This window comes from Theropithecus gelada, chromosome 12, assembly GCF_003255815.1.
Source record: "Theropithecus gelada isolate Dixy chromosome 12, Tgel_1.0, whole genome shotgun sequence".
NCBI lineage: Eukaryota > Metazoa > Chordata > Mammalia > Primates > Cercopithecidae > Theropithecus > Theropithecus gelada.
Genome location: NC_037680.1, coordinates 66,696,952 through 66,711,584, shown reverse-complemented (window position 1 = coordinate 66,711,584; position 14,633 = coordinate 66,696,952). Strand labels below are relative to the sequence as shown.

The 14,633-nt window shown below is 36.7% G+C and overlaps 1 protein-coding gene across 5 annotated transcripts in view; it reads right to left on the bottom strand.

The window, feature by feature from the left end:
- Positions 1–14,633, bottom strand: part of C12H2orf88 (chromosome 12 C2orf88 homolog) — a 342,050-nt gene that overhangs the window by 28,016 nt on the left and 299,401 nt on the right. For 2 of the 5 annotated variants that reach the window (XM_025403896.1, XM_025403895.1), the window contains one exon: positions 8,887–9,011. The exons of the other annotated variants lie outside the window; for them this stretch is intronic. The gene's annotated coding sequence lies outside the window, so the exon portion shown is untranslated. The remainder of the gene's footprint in view (positions 1–8,886; positions 9,012–14,633) is intronic. 5 annotated transcript variants of the gene reach the window in all.

The following is a 14,633-nucleotide window of genomic DNA, read 5'->3' as shown; positions in this document are numbered from 1 at the left end:
TCAGCCTCCCAAAGTGCTGGGATTACAGGCGTGAGCCACTGCACCTGGCCATGTCATCTCATTTAATCGTCACACTAGCATTGTGAGGTATGTATAATTTCTGTTTTAAATATGAGAAAATGGAAAAAGTAAGGTAACTTAATATGTACTAGAACTTGAATTTGAACCCAGGCCTGAGTCCAAAGCCAGTGCTCCTTCTATTATTCTGTGTTGCTTTCCAACATCTCAGGTGTCCTCAGAATGGCCTGCTAAATCTGGCCCTAGTTCTAGGCAGCAAACCTCCTATCTAATTCCTAATCCCTTAATTGTTATGAGTAGTATCCATTGTAAAGGTGTGGAGATTTGGAAAAATGATGGGTTGTCAACAAAACTAGTAGACTTCTGATGGTAGAATATTTGGCTTGAATAGGGCGATAAAGTATTCTGAACAATGATATTTTCTAGGTTTTCTGTATTTCTGGACAAGGATCTATACCATGGATATTATATTTCATATTACACGGGCAATTCCAACATACAGCCAGCCACGGAGATAAGATAGTTATAAAATAACTAAAGTGTAGCTATAGGCAAACAAACTAGTAAATGCATAATAGTGGGAGAGGACAGAAAATACTGTAAAATGCAAATAACAGGTCAATGAGAAGTGGGTAAGTTTGGATCGTGGGTAAGGCTATATGCACTCATTCCCTTCTTTCAACAATTTAAATGCTAAGATTGCCATCCTAGCATTTAAATTGTTGAAAGAAGGGAATGAGTGCATATAGCCTATGCCAAAGAACAGGTGTGGCAATGAGCATAGAGCAGATAGAACACATATGGACGGGAAAAAATGAATCTGTGAGAGAATAAACTAGCAAAGCATGTTCAACCCGCTGGTGCCAAGCTAGGGTGATTTGTTAACATAAGTAACAGACACCCACTGAAAGTTCTTAAATTGTAAAAATGATGTAAAAAATTGTTCTTGAATAGATTTAGGGTTAATCTGGCAACTCTGAGCATGTGGGTAGAGATCAGTGGCATGAACCAATCATGCCACAGAAATCCAGATGAAAAAGTATATTGACCTGGCCTACCATAGTGCCTGAGACAATAATGAAGAAATCAAAGAAAATGTTTTGTTTTCCCCAGCAAGTTATTTCCTCCCCTAAACTTAGTCTATTTGTGGATATTCTTGCCACTAACTACCAAGATCTGAAGCTCTTAAAACTTAATGGAACCACTGTCCATTGAGTTTAAGTATTTCCAGTAATATGAATTTTTTTCTGGCCAAAAAAAGAGAAATAAATATCCACCAATTATATATGTATTGAATAGAGTTGAAGAAAAATGGAATCACGTCAGTGCTCAGTAAAGCAAGGTAAAGTTATTAGCTGAGACTGTGGGAACTAAGAATTTTAGAGAAAGGCTTGTATTTTTTGAACTTATAAAAAAAGTTTACAACACAGATTGATTATACTTGTAGTCAGAAAAAAAGTCCAATAAAATGATTTTCATTTTGAAAAGTTGAATAGAATAGTTTTGGATTACCTCTAAGAAAACCATGATCATTTTAAGGGGTCCTTAGGTGGGAATGAGCTACTAGTGCAGTTTTCTCACCTCTTTTGGCCTCATTTTCAGGCCTTCCTTCACCTTCAGTAAAATATTTGAAACAGTATGAGAATTGCACTGTTTTTTTTTTTTTAACTTTTCTTCTATTTTACTTGCATTTTGTAATAAAGAATTGGAATTATTGTTACAAGAGGCAATTTATGGATAACCCATTCTCTATATGAAAGGACACAAGGTGCTTGTTTGATTGGCTTCCTAGAGGTCTTTCTAAGAACCCAAATATACTTCCTGGTTTTGAACTAAATTACCATCTCAATGTAAAGGACTATCCACCAATTAAAAGACAGTTCCTGGGAACCCATCAGATAGTTAAATTAAAATTTTATTTCCCAAGAGAGTGGTTAGCTCAGTTCCAAAGATAGTTCAATTCTTGAGACATTGCTACTTTATCTGATCTAAGACTACCCAGTTTTTATGTACAAGGAAGTTCAATGTACACAGTCTCTTATCAACATTCCAGACTCCCAACCAGCCTGATCTGAAAACTGAGTTTGACTCTACACATCTAATTTATGTAAAGTGATGAGAAAATAGTGAATCTAACCTCTTTATCACAATACATCATCCCAATTTGAGATTACATGTGAACAATTAGGCTGCTGTCTCATTAAAAAAAAAGCTTCATAGGAATTTCTATGATTAATATCAGTTATCTTCTCTTTTCTAAGAGCAAAATTAAAACCCATCAATATGACATAGTCCATCTTTGGGTCCTGGTTGGGGATGGGGGATGGGAGGCAGCGGATGAGGAGACAGAAACATAAGGAAACTAACATTGCTTGGATTGAATCCCCAACAGCAAAAACCCGAAACCATGAAAAACAGGTAATAATATATGCATACATAAAAGATGAAAAAACAGTTCAGAGAGCTAAGTATGTCTCTTCCCAGTTCCAAAGTTGATGTTCCTGGCAATATGCCACTGACAGAGAAAATCTATACCACATCTGATCATAATAAATAACTCAGCTAGGAATCAGCCCTGTAAGTCTATGATGGCCTAAGTGTTTGTGTTCCCCCCTGCTCCCAAATTCATATGTTGAAACCCTAATCCCCAATGTGATCATATTTAGAGATGGGGACTCTAGGAGGCAATTAGGTCATGAGGGTGAAGCCCTCAGGATGGAATTAGCACCCCTATAAAAACAGAAACCAGACAGCCTGCTTGCCCTGGCTCCTTGACAGCCCTCACTAGAACCCAATTGTGCTGTCGCCCATGATCTCGACTTCCCATCCTGCAGAACCTGGACATAAGTTTCTGTTGTTTAAGGCCACCCAGTCTGTGGTATTTTTGTTACATTAGGTTGGTGCAGAAGTAATTGCTGTTTTTGCCATTACTTTTAATTGCAAAAATACATTTGAACAGCTATCTTCTTGTGTTCTCTTCTTCAAGGACAAACAAGTGTCTTGGCAGGCTTAATTTCAAAACAACCTGTACCAGTTTAAGGCTATTAATATTTCTCCCACAGAATCACATCCGATAAGTCTTGCCACTTAAAGCCATTTGTTCTACTCTTACAGCATCCAGCTAATATGCTGTATCTTAAGCCCAAACCACCTAAGCCTAATCAGTGTTACCACGTGGAGTCATGCTAACCCAAGTCCCCAAAGGCAAATGCATATTACCTCACTGAGGGAGTAGCTGATCATATTTCATAATGCTTAAACATCTTCTCCTAAAATGTGGTGGAATAGGAAATGCAAATATCCAACTTGGCTTCCCTGTTATTTGTTCATAAGAAGCCTGGCTACCTAATTCTCTAATGTCAAATTTTGGACCTTTTCTCTATCTTGTAAATCACAGCAAGTGTTAGTTACTCTGTTATCAGTGAAACTGAGAAGGTCAGGCCCTAATCTTCCATATCTTTATCAGAGTGCCTCATGCTCTTAGTGAGATAGTCCCTCACATTCAGAGCACCTCACCAGCTTGAGCTGCAGGATACAAGGGACTATACAGCAATGCTATATGATATGGTTTCGCTGAGTCCCCACCCAAATCTCGTCTTGAATTCTCATGTGTTGTGGAAGGGACTCGGTGGGAGGTAACTGAATCATAGGGCAGGTCTTTCCTGTGCTGTTCTGACAGTGAATAAGTCTCATGAGATCTGATGGTCTTGAAAAGGCCTTCCCTTGTCCAGCTTCCCTGGACAAGCTCTCTTTTCTTTTGTCTGCTATCATGTAAGATATGCCTTTCACCTTCTGCCATGATTGTGAGGCCTTCCTAGTCATGTGGAACTGTAAGTCCAATAAACCTCTTCCTGTAAATTGCCCAATCTCACATATGTCTTTATCAGCAGCATGAAAATGGACTACTACAGTAAATTGGTACCAGTAGAGTAGGGCACTGCTGAAAAGATACCTGAAAATGTGGAAGCAACTTTGGAACTGAGTAACAGGCAGAGTTTGGAACAGTTTGGAGGGCTCAGAAGAAGACAGGAAAATGTGGGAAAGTTTGGAACTCCTATACCTGTTGAATGGCTTTGACCAAAAATCCTGATAATGATACGGACAATGAAATCCAGGCTGAAGTGGTCTCAGATGGAGATGAAGAACTTGTTGGGAACTGGAGCAAAAGTGACTCTTGTTAGGTTTTAGCAAAGAGACTGGTGACATTTTGCCCCTGCCCTAGAGATCTGTGGAACTTTGAACTTGAAAGAAATGATTTAGGATACCTGGTGGAAGAAATTTCTAAGCAGCAAAGCATTCAAGATGTGACTTGGGTACTGTTAAAAGCATTCAGTTTTATGAGGGAAGCAGAGCATAAAAGTTCAGAAAATTTGCAGCCTGACAATGCCATAGAAAAGAGAATTCCATTTTCTGAGGAGAAATTCAAGCCAGCTGCAGAAATTTGTATAAGTAATGAGGAGCCAAATGATAATCCCCAAGACAACAGGGTGGGGAGGGCAGTGGAGGGGTGGGGGTGGGATGTCTCCAGGACGTGTCAGAGGTCTTCACGACAGACCCTCCCATCACAGGCCCAGAGGCCTAGGAGGAAAACATAGTTTTGTGGGGCAGGCCCAGGCTACCCATGCTGTGTGCGGTCTAGGAACTTGGTTCCCTGCATTCCAGCCACTGCAGCCATGACTAAAAGGGGCTAAGGTATAGCTGGGGCTGTTGCTTCAGAGGGTGGAAGCCCCAAGCCTTGGCAGCTTCCACATGGTGTTGAGCCTGTGGGTTCAAAGAAGTTAAGAATTGAGGTTTAAGAACCTCCACCTAGATTTCAGAAGATGTATGGAAACACCTGGATGTCCAGGCAGAAGTTTGCTGCAGGGGCAGGGCCCTCATGGAGAACCTCTGCTAGGGAAGTGTGGAAGGGAAATGTGGGGTTGCAGGCCTCACACAGAGTCCCTACTGGGGCACCACCTGGTGGAGCTGTGAGAAGAGGACCACCGTCCTCCAGACACCATAATAGTAGATCTGCTGACAGCTTGCACCGTGTACCTGGAAAAGCTGCATACACTCAATGCCAGCCCATGAAAGCAGCTGGGAGGGAGGCTGTACCCTGCAAAGCCACAGAGGCGGAGCTGCCTAAGACCATGGGAACTCACTTTTTGCATTAGCATGTCCTGGATGTGAGACATGGAGTCAGAGGAGTTCATTTTGGAGCTTTAAGATTTGACTGCCCTGCTGGATTTTGGACTTGCATGGGGTCGGTAGCCCCTTTGTTTCAGCTAACTTTTCCCATTTGGAACAGCTGTATTTACCCAATGCCTTTACCCTCATTGTGTCTAGGAAGTAACTAACTTGTTTTTTATTTTACAGGCTCAGAGGCAGAAGGGACTTGCCTTGTCTCAGATGAGATTATTGACTGTAGACTTTTGAATTAATGCTGAAATGCGTTAAGACTCTGGGGGACTGCTGGGAAGTCATGATTGGTTTTGAAATGTGAGAACATGAGATTTTGGAGGGGCCAGGGGCAGAATGATGTGGTTTAGCTGTGTCTCTACCCAAATTTCACCTTGAATTCCCATGTGTTGTGGAAGGGACCCAGTGGGAGGTAATTGAAACATGGGGAAAGGTCTTTCCTGTGCTGTTCTCGTGATACATCTCATGAGTACTGATGGTTTTTAAAAGGGGAGTTTCCCTACACAAGCTCTCTTTTCTCTTATTGTCTGCCACCATGTGAGATGTGCCTTTCACCTTCCGCTATGATTGTGAGGCCTTCCCAGTCACATGGAACTGTAAGTCCAATAAACCTGTTTCTTTTGTAAATTGCCCTGTCTCGCATATGTCTTTATCAGCAGCGTGAAAAACAAACTAATACCCTATATTTTTCTTATATTTTGGATGGTATCCAAACTTGCTGAACTTTCAATAATTCTAATACATCATCTGTAATTTAAAAATTTTTGATGTAGACAATGTTCCATCAAATAAATAATTGGTCTTTCCTTTCTAGCCCTGATGTCATTCATTTTTCTTTTCTTTTCTTTTTTTGCTGGCTATAATTGCATAGTAGTAGCAATGGCAGAATTATTTTTGTTCCTGCTTTTAAAGGGAATATTTCCATGTTTTACTACAATGTTTGTTGTAGGATTTGGCAGTTAAGATAATCAGATTAAGGAAGTCCCATTCTATTCCTACTTTCCTAAGATATTTTTTATGAATGGGTGATTTTTAAATAATTTTTTCCATCTGTAGAGATAAGCAAATGGTTTCTCTACTTTGATCTGTTAATGTGATAACTTATATAGATTTTCAAACGCTAAATCATTTATTCATTTCTAGAATAAACCAAACTTGGTTGTAATTCTTTTTAATACATTGCAGGATTTGGTTTGCATATGTATTTTCTTATTTTTGTATTATGCTCATGAGTGATATCAGCCTATAGTTTTTAAACAGTTCTCCTGTATTGGTATTAATGTTATAATGGTTTTGTAAAATGAGTTGGAAAGCACTTCATTTATTTTAGTCTTTGGAACAGGTTATATAAGATAGGAACAATCTGTTTTGCAAAAGTGTAGCAGACCTCAGCAAAAAAAAAAAAAAAAAAAAAGTGGATTTTTTTTTTTTGTATTATTCCTTCACATTTTCAAGTTTCACACATGCTGGGTCAATTTTGGAAATCTGTATTTTTCCAGATGATTTCCCATTTTCCCTAAGTTGTAAAGTCTATCAGCATTACATTGCTCATTTTATTCTCTCATATTTTATTTAAATAACTGCTTTGCATGTTTCTCTTTTTCACTTATAATATTAATTTCTTTGTTCACCAGTGCTTCTTATATAATATTCCTTTGGTCTAGATTTAAGTTTCTTCTGCAGTTAGTACATTCTTTAGTAATCTTTCTGTCAAGATCTAAGTGGTAAACTCACTCTTTTTCTAAACACAACCTTCTTTGACATTCCTTCTGAAATATTTTAGCTGGCTTTTCAAGCCTAGACCAATAGGAATGTTCCCTTGGCTCTTTGAAGATATTATTCCTTTCCTTCAATTCCTTTGTAGGTAATCTTTATAGTTTCTTTAATATTCTTTCTTATATTTGGTGCTCTAAAATTTTATGTGTAGGTATGGGTGTTTAATTATTCTGTTTGGAATCTGCTGAGTTCCTTAAATCTGAGGATTAATGTCTATCATCTAACATAAATACTGTTCAGCTATTATCTCTTTGACTATTGCCTCCCCCCATTCTCTCCTCCTGGAACTTCTCTCTGACATATGTTGGACCTTCCCATTCTACCTTCAATGTCTCTTAACTGCTCATATTTTCCATCTTTATATCTTTGTGCTGCATATTGAATAATTTCTGTAAATTGAAAGTTCTATAAATTGTCTTCAGCTATGTCTAATTCTCAACTTAGGTCATGCTTTGGGTTAATTTTTGTTACTGTTATTTTTTTTCATTTCTTGAAATTCTACTTGGTTTTAGTTTTTGTTTTGTTTCATTTTGTATTGTTTTTGAGATTGAGTCTTGTTCTGTCGTCTAGGCTGGAGTACAGTGGCAGGATCTCAGCTCACTGCAACCTCTGCCTTCCAGATTTAAGTGATCCTCCTGGCTCAGCCTCTCAAGTAGCTGACAGTAGAGGCGCCCACCACCATGCCCAGCCAATGTTTGTATTTTTAGTAGAGATGGAGTTTCACCATGCTTGCCAGGCTGGTCTCAAACTCCTGACCTCAAGTGATCCACCTGCCTCAGCCTCCTAAAGTGCTGGGATTACAGGTGTGAGCCACCAGGCCTGGTCTCTATTTGGCTTAACTTTTAAAATTTAATTCTAATGCTAATAATATAATCAGGGTTCTGGTTCTTATAAGATGAAATAAATGCTTCTGGAATTCTTTTATACCATAAATGAGAGGAAAACTTGGGGCAACCACATTGGGAAATGCTTAGTATTATCACCTAAAGCTAACACATACCTATGATATGACTTAGAAATGATAATTTTTAGATGTATAACCAACAAAAATCGTGCACATGTACTCTGAGAGATAAGACTATCCATAACATCTGTGTTTATAATAGTTCCCAAACTGGAAATGCCTGCTAACATTAGAATATCTGGCAAATATTGTGCACTCAAGGAATGTAAGTTTTATTTTTATTCTTTTTTATCCTATGAAAGTTTTTCCATACTTTGTATATTCCAAAAATCTGCCCATCTGAGAACTAATAGCATTCCTCTAAAATACCTGATTAAATATATTTGAAAATGGCTGAATAATTCTAAACTGAAGAATTATTAAACATTTGTGGTAGATTGAATCACTGAAAAAAATTATTTTCAAGTACCAATATTCTAAATAAATCACAAATTTTATTTGTCATTAATTAATCAATTAATTAATTAATTTGAGACAGAGTCTGGCTCTGTTGCCCAGGCTGCAGTACAGTGATGCAATCATGGTTCACTGCAACCTCCACCCGATGGCTCAAGCAATCCTCCCACCTCAGCCGCCCCAGTAGCTGGGACCATAGTGCCAACATGCACAGCTAGTTTTTTGTATTTTTAATAGAGACAGGGTTTCACCATGTTTCCAGGTTGGTCTCAAATTTCTGAGCTCAAGTGATCTGCCCGCCTCAGCTTCTCAAAGTGCTGGGATAACAGGCATAAGCCAATACATCTGACTGATTTGCCTTTATTTTTAAGAGACATACTTTTATCACACTATAATAAAGCCTTTTCTTCCTATTGAATTGCAGGACTAACTTTTTCAAATAGATATCTTGTAAGGAGACAAAACAATTTTTAAATGAATTTTTTCACTATAAATCACCAATTAACCTATTCTGTCTCACAGTTAAAAGTAAGAAAAAAAAACCCTGAAGTTACCAGGTTCACTAAACTGTCTCCACCAGTCAGTCTCATTCAGTAGCTGTGAGCCCAATATATGGTTTCTGTGTAGATCACAGTGCCTTGCTTTTCAGTGCTTCTCATGTTCCCTTTCTAAGTGAAGGCTGAAAAAGATTTAATAGATGCAATCTGAATCCTAAAATCACTGGTTTAAAAACTTATACAATGCAAACATATGAGTACATGGAACTTAGTATAATGTTATTGGTTAAAATTCATGCATATTCTTTCTGGAAAATGGGGAAATGAGTCATTCAGCTAGTAGTAAAGGGCCTAGTTATACTAAGTCATTGATTTAGATCTTTCCCCTATCTTCCTACTACATTTTATGTATGTATCAATAACAATAAATAATTATAATAAATTGTATTTAGTATCCTCACTCAAATGGCAGAAATGATGTATTTTAAGTATTCCCAGTTCCTAGTTGAGTGCCTGGTAATCAGTGGGAACTCAAGATATGTCTGTTAAATAGATGAAAACTAAAGGAAGTTGTAAATATATTAGGAAGTACTATGAATTTCAGGCTAAGATCTCAGATTTGTAAATCACAGGGCAAGACTCCATTTTATAGGACTTGATATCTCCTGGATGATCTAATAAAAATCTAATTTCTACGACTATAAAATCAAGAAACACATTGGTTGCATAATGTTTACATCAAGATGATCCAATAATCTGGCGAGGTCAATCCTGAAACAGGCTTATGCATATTTAATATAATGCACTCCACTTGCTTTTTAACAGTATTTGCTTATATAAGAACTTTTGTTCTTTTATTTTGGGTAGAATATGAAAAATAGATTTACTCTCAAATATCTAGACAAATATATAATTTCTCAGCTATAAATTTACCTTCATTTTTTTCCAGGCAAGAAATATTCTTGTTAAAATATCTCCTAAAAAAATTGCTTCCATGTGCTCAATGTCTTAAATAAGAAAACTTCAAAGGAATCCTCTGATATGTCCATCAGAGCTTAAATTTGAATTGTATTTATTATTGTTAAACCTTAAATAAGGCTCTTAAATAAGCAGCTTACTATTTTCCTGGTATTTTATTAAGTAAATATGGGAATATTATCATTCCAGTTTTACTTATGGAGAACACAAAAGAAATAAATCCTTATTGCCTTACCTCAATAGTCATAAATGTCGTAGCAGAGATTACAGTAGGATTTGCTTCTCTCTTTTGTGAGAAGCACGGTATTGTGTTTGTGGCACTATTAGCAATTCTACTTTTCCCCCAAAGCTTCTTTTCATTGACTTTTAATTACAAGCTTCTCTTCTGTACATATTCAACATTATTTTGGGCCTTGTTTTCCTTCAAAAGATTTTAACTCTGTTTTTCCCCAACTTAGACTACTATTACCGAGAGTGGTTGGGGAGAAGAATATTCTGCTTAAACAGAAAGTGATAAAATCAATATGTGTATAAGCAATTTAAAATATTACTGTATTAGAATTTTAAAATTACTCATATTTACAAGACAATAACTTCTCTATTTCCTTTAAGCTATCCTAATTAATCTTGCTTATGAATCTTCTACTCTACTAGTCATAAAGAAGGTAAGGGTAAAATTATGAGAAGAAAACACATTTGCTCACATAATCATCTTAATCCAGAGGTATTCTCTGGATTTAAATGTCATGCCCTTTGCACCAGAAAGGAGCATCCTAGGTCATAATTACTTTGAGGAAACTTGATTAATAGAGATGTCAATTATAAACTAGGTGAAATGTCTACCAAAAATAAACACCTTGACTTTAGGATAGTTGATCTGAAGCCATTTTCTTCTTTCTGGCAGTGATTAGAGAATAGAACCAGTAGTCTCTAAGTCGCTCCTAGTTCCAGATAATAAACTCATATCATCTGAATATGGGTCTTTGCTTTTTGGTGGCTGAGAGGGAAAAAAGTGAATGCAACTTGTTTATCCAAAAGTAAGTCCAGAACACATTCCTATTTTAATGAACTGGCAAATATTTTCTTATCCAATAAGAGAATACTTCTACTGCTCAGTTCCTGCTTCTGCATGAGCATCTGTAATGGGGGATCAATACTGAGCTACTGCATTTTGTCTTATAACTGATTTCTAAGCCAGGAGTCAAAGGCTGATGAAAGGTCAACAAAAATAAAAATAAGGATATTTTACGTTGAGTCTAAGAGATCTCTCTATAAGATGACATGACAATAGTAAATAATGGAATGGTTATACCTAGAGTCTAGTTACTTGCTACTTGTTTAGAATGTGGGCCTGAGAAGCTGGGATGTGTTGCTTATGGAAAATAAATTTGGTATGATTTTAGATGCCTATGAATAGGTATGCTACTTGATAGGGTAAAGAAATGCCTTTTAAAAGCTGGTATAAACTACATTCTGAGTTCAGGCCTACTGGACTATCCATGTAGGACTGATCAAGGCAAATAAAGTGACAAATTAATATGTCACTGTAGGAAGTGACATATTGGTAATTTCTGAAGGCAAGAATTTCCTAGCATGAGGTCTTTCTTCAAAGCACCAGCACAAAGAACTTACTGCAATTCATGGAATTCTCTTTCCACTATGTATATTTTATTTTAAAAAGTTTAATTTAATGATATCTAATAATCCAGAGAACTGAGTTGAAACCCTGGTTTTGGCCCTAAAATATTGGGGAGCTTTAAAAAATGTTCCAGTCTCTTAGAGACAGTTTGCTTATCTATAAATCAAGGATTTTCTAATGAATCATCTAAGACCAAATATAAAGTTACATTTAGTGTGTTCTTCATCTGTAAGTACTCAATTAGATTTCATTTAAAGCAAGTATGATTAGACTTTCATGTAAATGTAAATAAGCAAATGTGACTGTCATATTATGAATTAAAAGTTACTTATCCATGCAATTCTTATACTTTATCTGTCTTGGAATCTTTCAAACATTTATTATCCCTCATACTGAAATCCGTTTATAGTTAATATTTAGTATCTGTCTTTAATTTTTCAAAGTTTCTTCTTTTTTTAAAAAAAATCACAAATGAAGAAAGAGAGTTAATTACCTAAAACATTTTGCCTTAACATCACTTTCCTGAATCAGTGTAGGTCAAAAGTCTAGTCATACTTTCATTAAATGGGAAAGAAGTATATCCCAATATTCCAGTTTGTTTCCCATTCCATGAGTTAAAACATGAGTTTCATTTAGTCATGTTTTATAAACCTCATGGGAGAAAATAAATTTTAAAGTCTACCATTTTAGCACAGATAAGCTATGCAATTTTCATAAGAACTATAAACAAAAGGCCAAGAGACTAATATTTGGGTTTGGCATTTTGATATAGGGATCACTAAAGAGAAACATGGACGAATATTACTATGACCATGGTTAAAAAAAAATCTTATTCTAAGCCTAGTGCCAACCAGACAGGTAGGAAAATCAGATAGGAGCAGAGTTTGGGGATATTAGAACAATGTCAAATAGCAGCCCATAAATGACCATGTTATTTACGAACTCTGAGACCATTAAATATGTAGCTGTTTGCAAAGCAACTTAAGAAATAGAAAGAAAAGATCAAAATCACCTAAGATTGAAAGTCACATCAAAACTAGATCCACGAAAACCTCAACTAAGTCCTGATTGTCCCTCTTAAATTCTCATAACTTATATCTTCAAAAATGAACTTCCCCTGCCTGGATCTAAAGAAATGTTTCAACTCTACACTGAAATACTAAAAGAAAGTATTTAATGATGTTTTATTGGCAATGACATTTTAAACTCATAAAATTGCTTTCAATTTGGCATTGGCAAATTCTAGTTCATAATAGCTTAATGTTTTCAGATACAAAGACAGCAGTTTCAGAAGTTAAAAGAACAGACATTTAGAAGGGGCCAACAATGGCTCTTAAGAACAGATTGTTGCAACTTGTCTTTTCACATACTTTCTTCATTGGCTTCCATGTATGCCAAAAGACTGGTTTTATGAGTCAATGAATTTAGCCTTTTTTCTTAAAGTGATCTCTCAGAGATCACAGAGTTACTGGCAAGCTTTGTTGGTTTACATCATGTTGGCTAGAAGAATGTGGTTACGAAGCAGTCATCAGCCAAGGACCTCAGGGATGAGAGAACTTGGAACACTGAGCTTCACAAAACAAAGGGAGCTCAAAGAAATGAGTTTCACTCACAGCCAAGTATGACAGAACCACGACACTCTAGCAGTCCGCATCCCAAGTTGAAGTAGGGCACGTCCTGAATTCAGGGAAGACAACCAAAAATCCCCAGAAATTGAGTCTAAAGAGTTTCACTTGTAAGTAGAGAGTAGATGTTTTATATTCACAAAATAATCATTGTAAGTGATTATATAGACATGAGAATACAAAGGCTCAGCACAACAGTACTCATCAACCCAGAACTCTAGTGAGCCTCCTGGGAGACTTTGCCCTTCCGCTCCACCGCTGTCACCGTGCCCATATAAATAAATACTGGAGGCAGGTCCAAGTGCCTGGGACCCTTAGGCAGTTATGGCACCAATATCATTTGTACACAGTTGGGTGGAGGCCAGTTGCTGGTAATCATAACTTTCCTTTACAGGGAGAAAGGCAAGTGCCTAATCCCAGCTCAGACCTCCTACCTTGTCTAGTGCCCTACACTCTTCTCTATTTTCTCAGCTTTGGTAACTCCCACTATTATCCTGCATCACAGCCCCTTGCACTGCAGCCTTTGGAATCCTAATCCCTTGCTAATCAACTTCCTACATCCTCATCTTGTCTTAGAAGTCTCTTCATCTCCAGGCTCTACAGAATCCTGGGCCTCCCCTGAGGATAGCCCTTCTCCTGCAGCCTTCTCTCCAAAATGGATAGCAACAGAAATTCTCCTGCCCACTCCTGACTCCAAACAGGGATGTTTCCCCTGCTTCTGTGAGGCTTCTGCCCTGTGATCATATCTGCTCTGCCTCATCACTTTTAGATCTGCCTCTTACACATGCTTTGCCATTCAGAGAGAACTTTGGGACCTGGGTCCACTATTTCTCTCCCCAACAGGGTCTGCATAATGCCAAGGTGATGATAGCCAGGGAGAACAGAATCAAAAAAGAAAAAAATATCTTAAATGATAACACGATACTATGAATCCCCTCAGAAATTTACAATGTAATCAATATCATTAAAAGTAATGTAAATACAGTTTGTTTATGGCAAAATACATTTAAAGTATATAAATATTTACATAGACTCTATATACAAATTCTTACCATTTCCTATTCAATAGGTGAAACACACTGTTAAATTTACTTCATATTTGTTAATGTGAGAAATACATCACCAATTTTTTAAAGGAAACTGCTTGTTTGAGAGGTCTGCATACACTAAAATGTAGATTAAATTTTTCTTCTGCTAAAAAACCCTGCTTTCAAGACCTGTTTGGAGCATTTCATTTTAAGCCTTATATGTAATAACTAAACCTTTTCTTGTCAGCATTAATTTGTTTTAAGTTCTAGAGACATGGGAGACATAGTCTTGAGGCGAATTTATAAAATTATCATTATTATGTCCCCATTAATATAAATTTTTCCCACAATGGATATAGTCTCCCCTTCCCTTAATTATCTATGCTCATTTAAAAAAATACAATTAAGTAAGTAAAAACAAAGGTAAAAATAAAAATTATATAGAATCCATCCCCATCAGATAATCATGAAAAGTGGTCATTCCTTTAACAAAGCTTTATGAAATTATATCCATCATTTTTTTTTTTTACCATG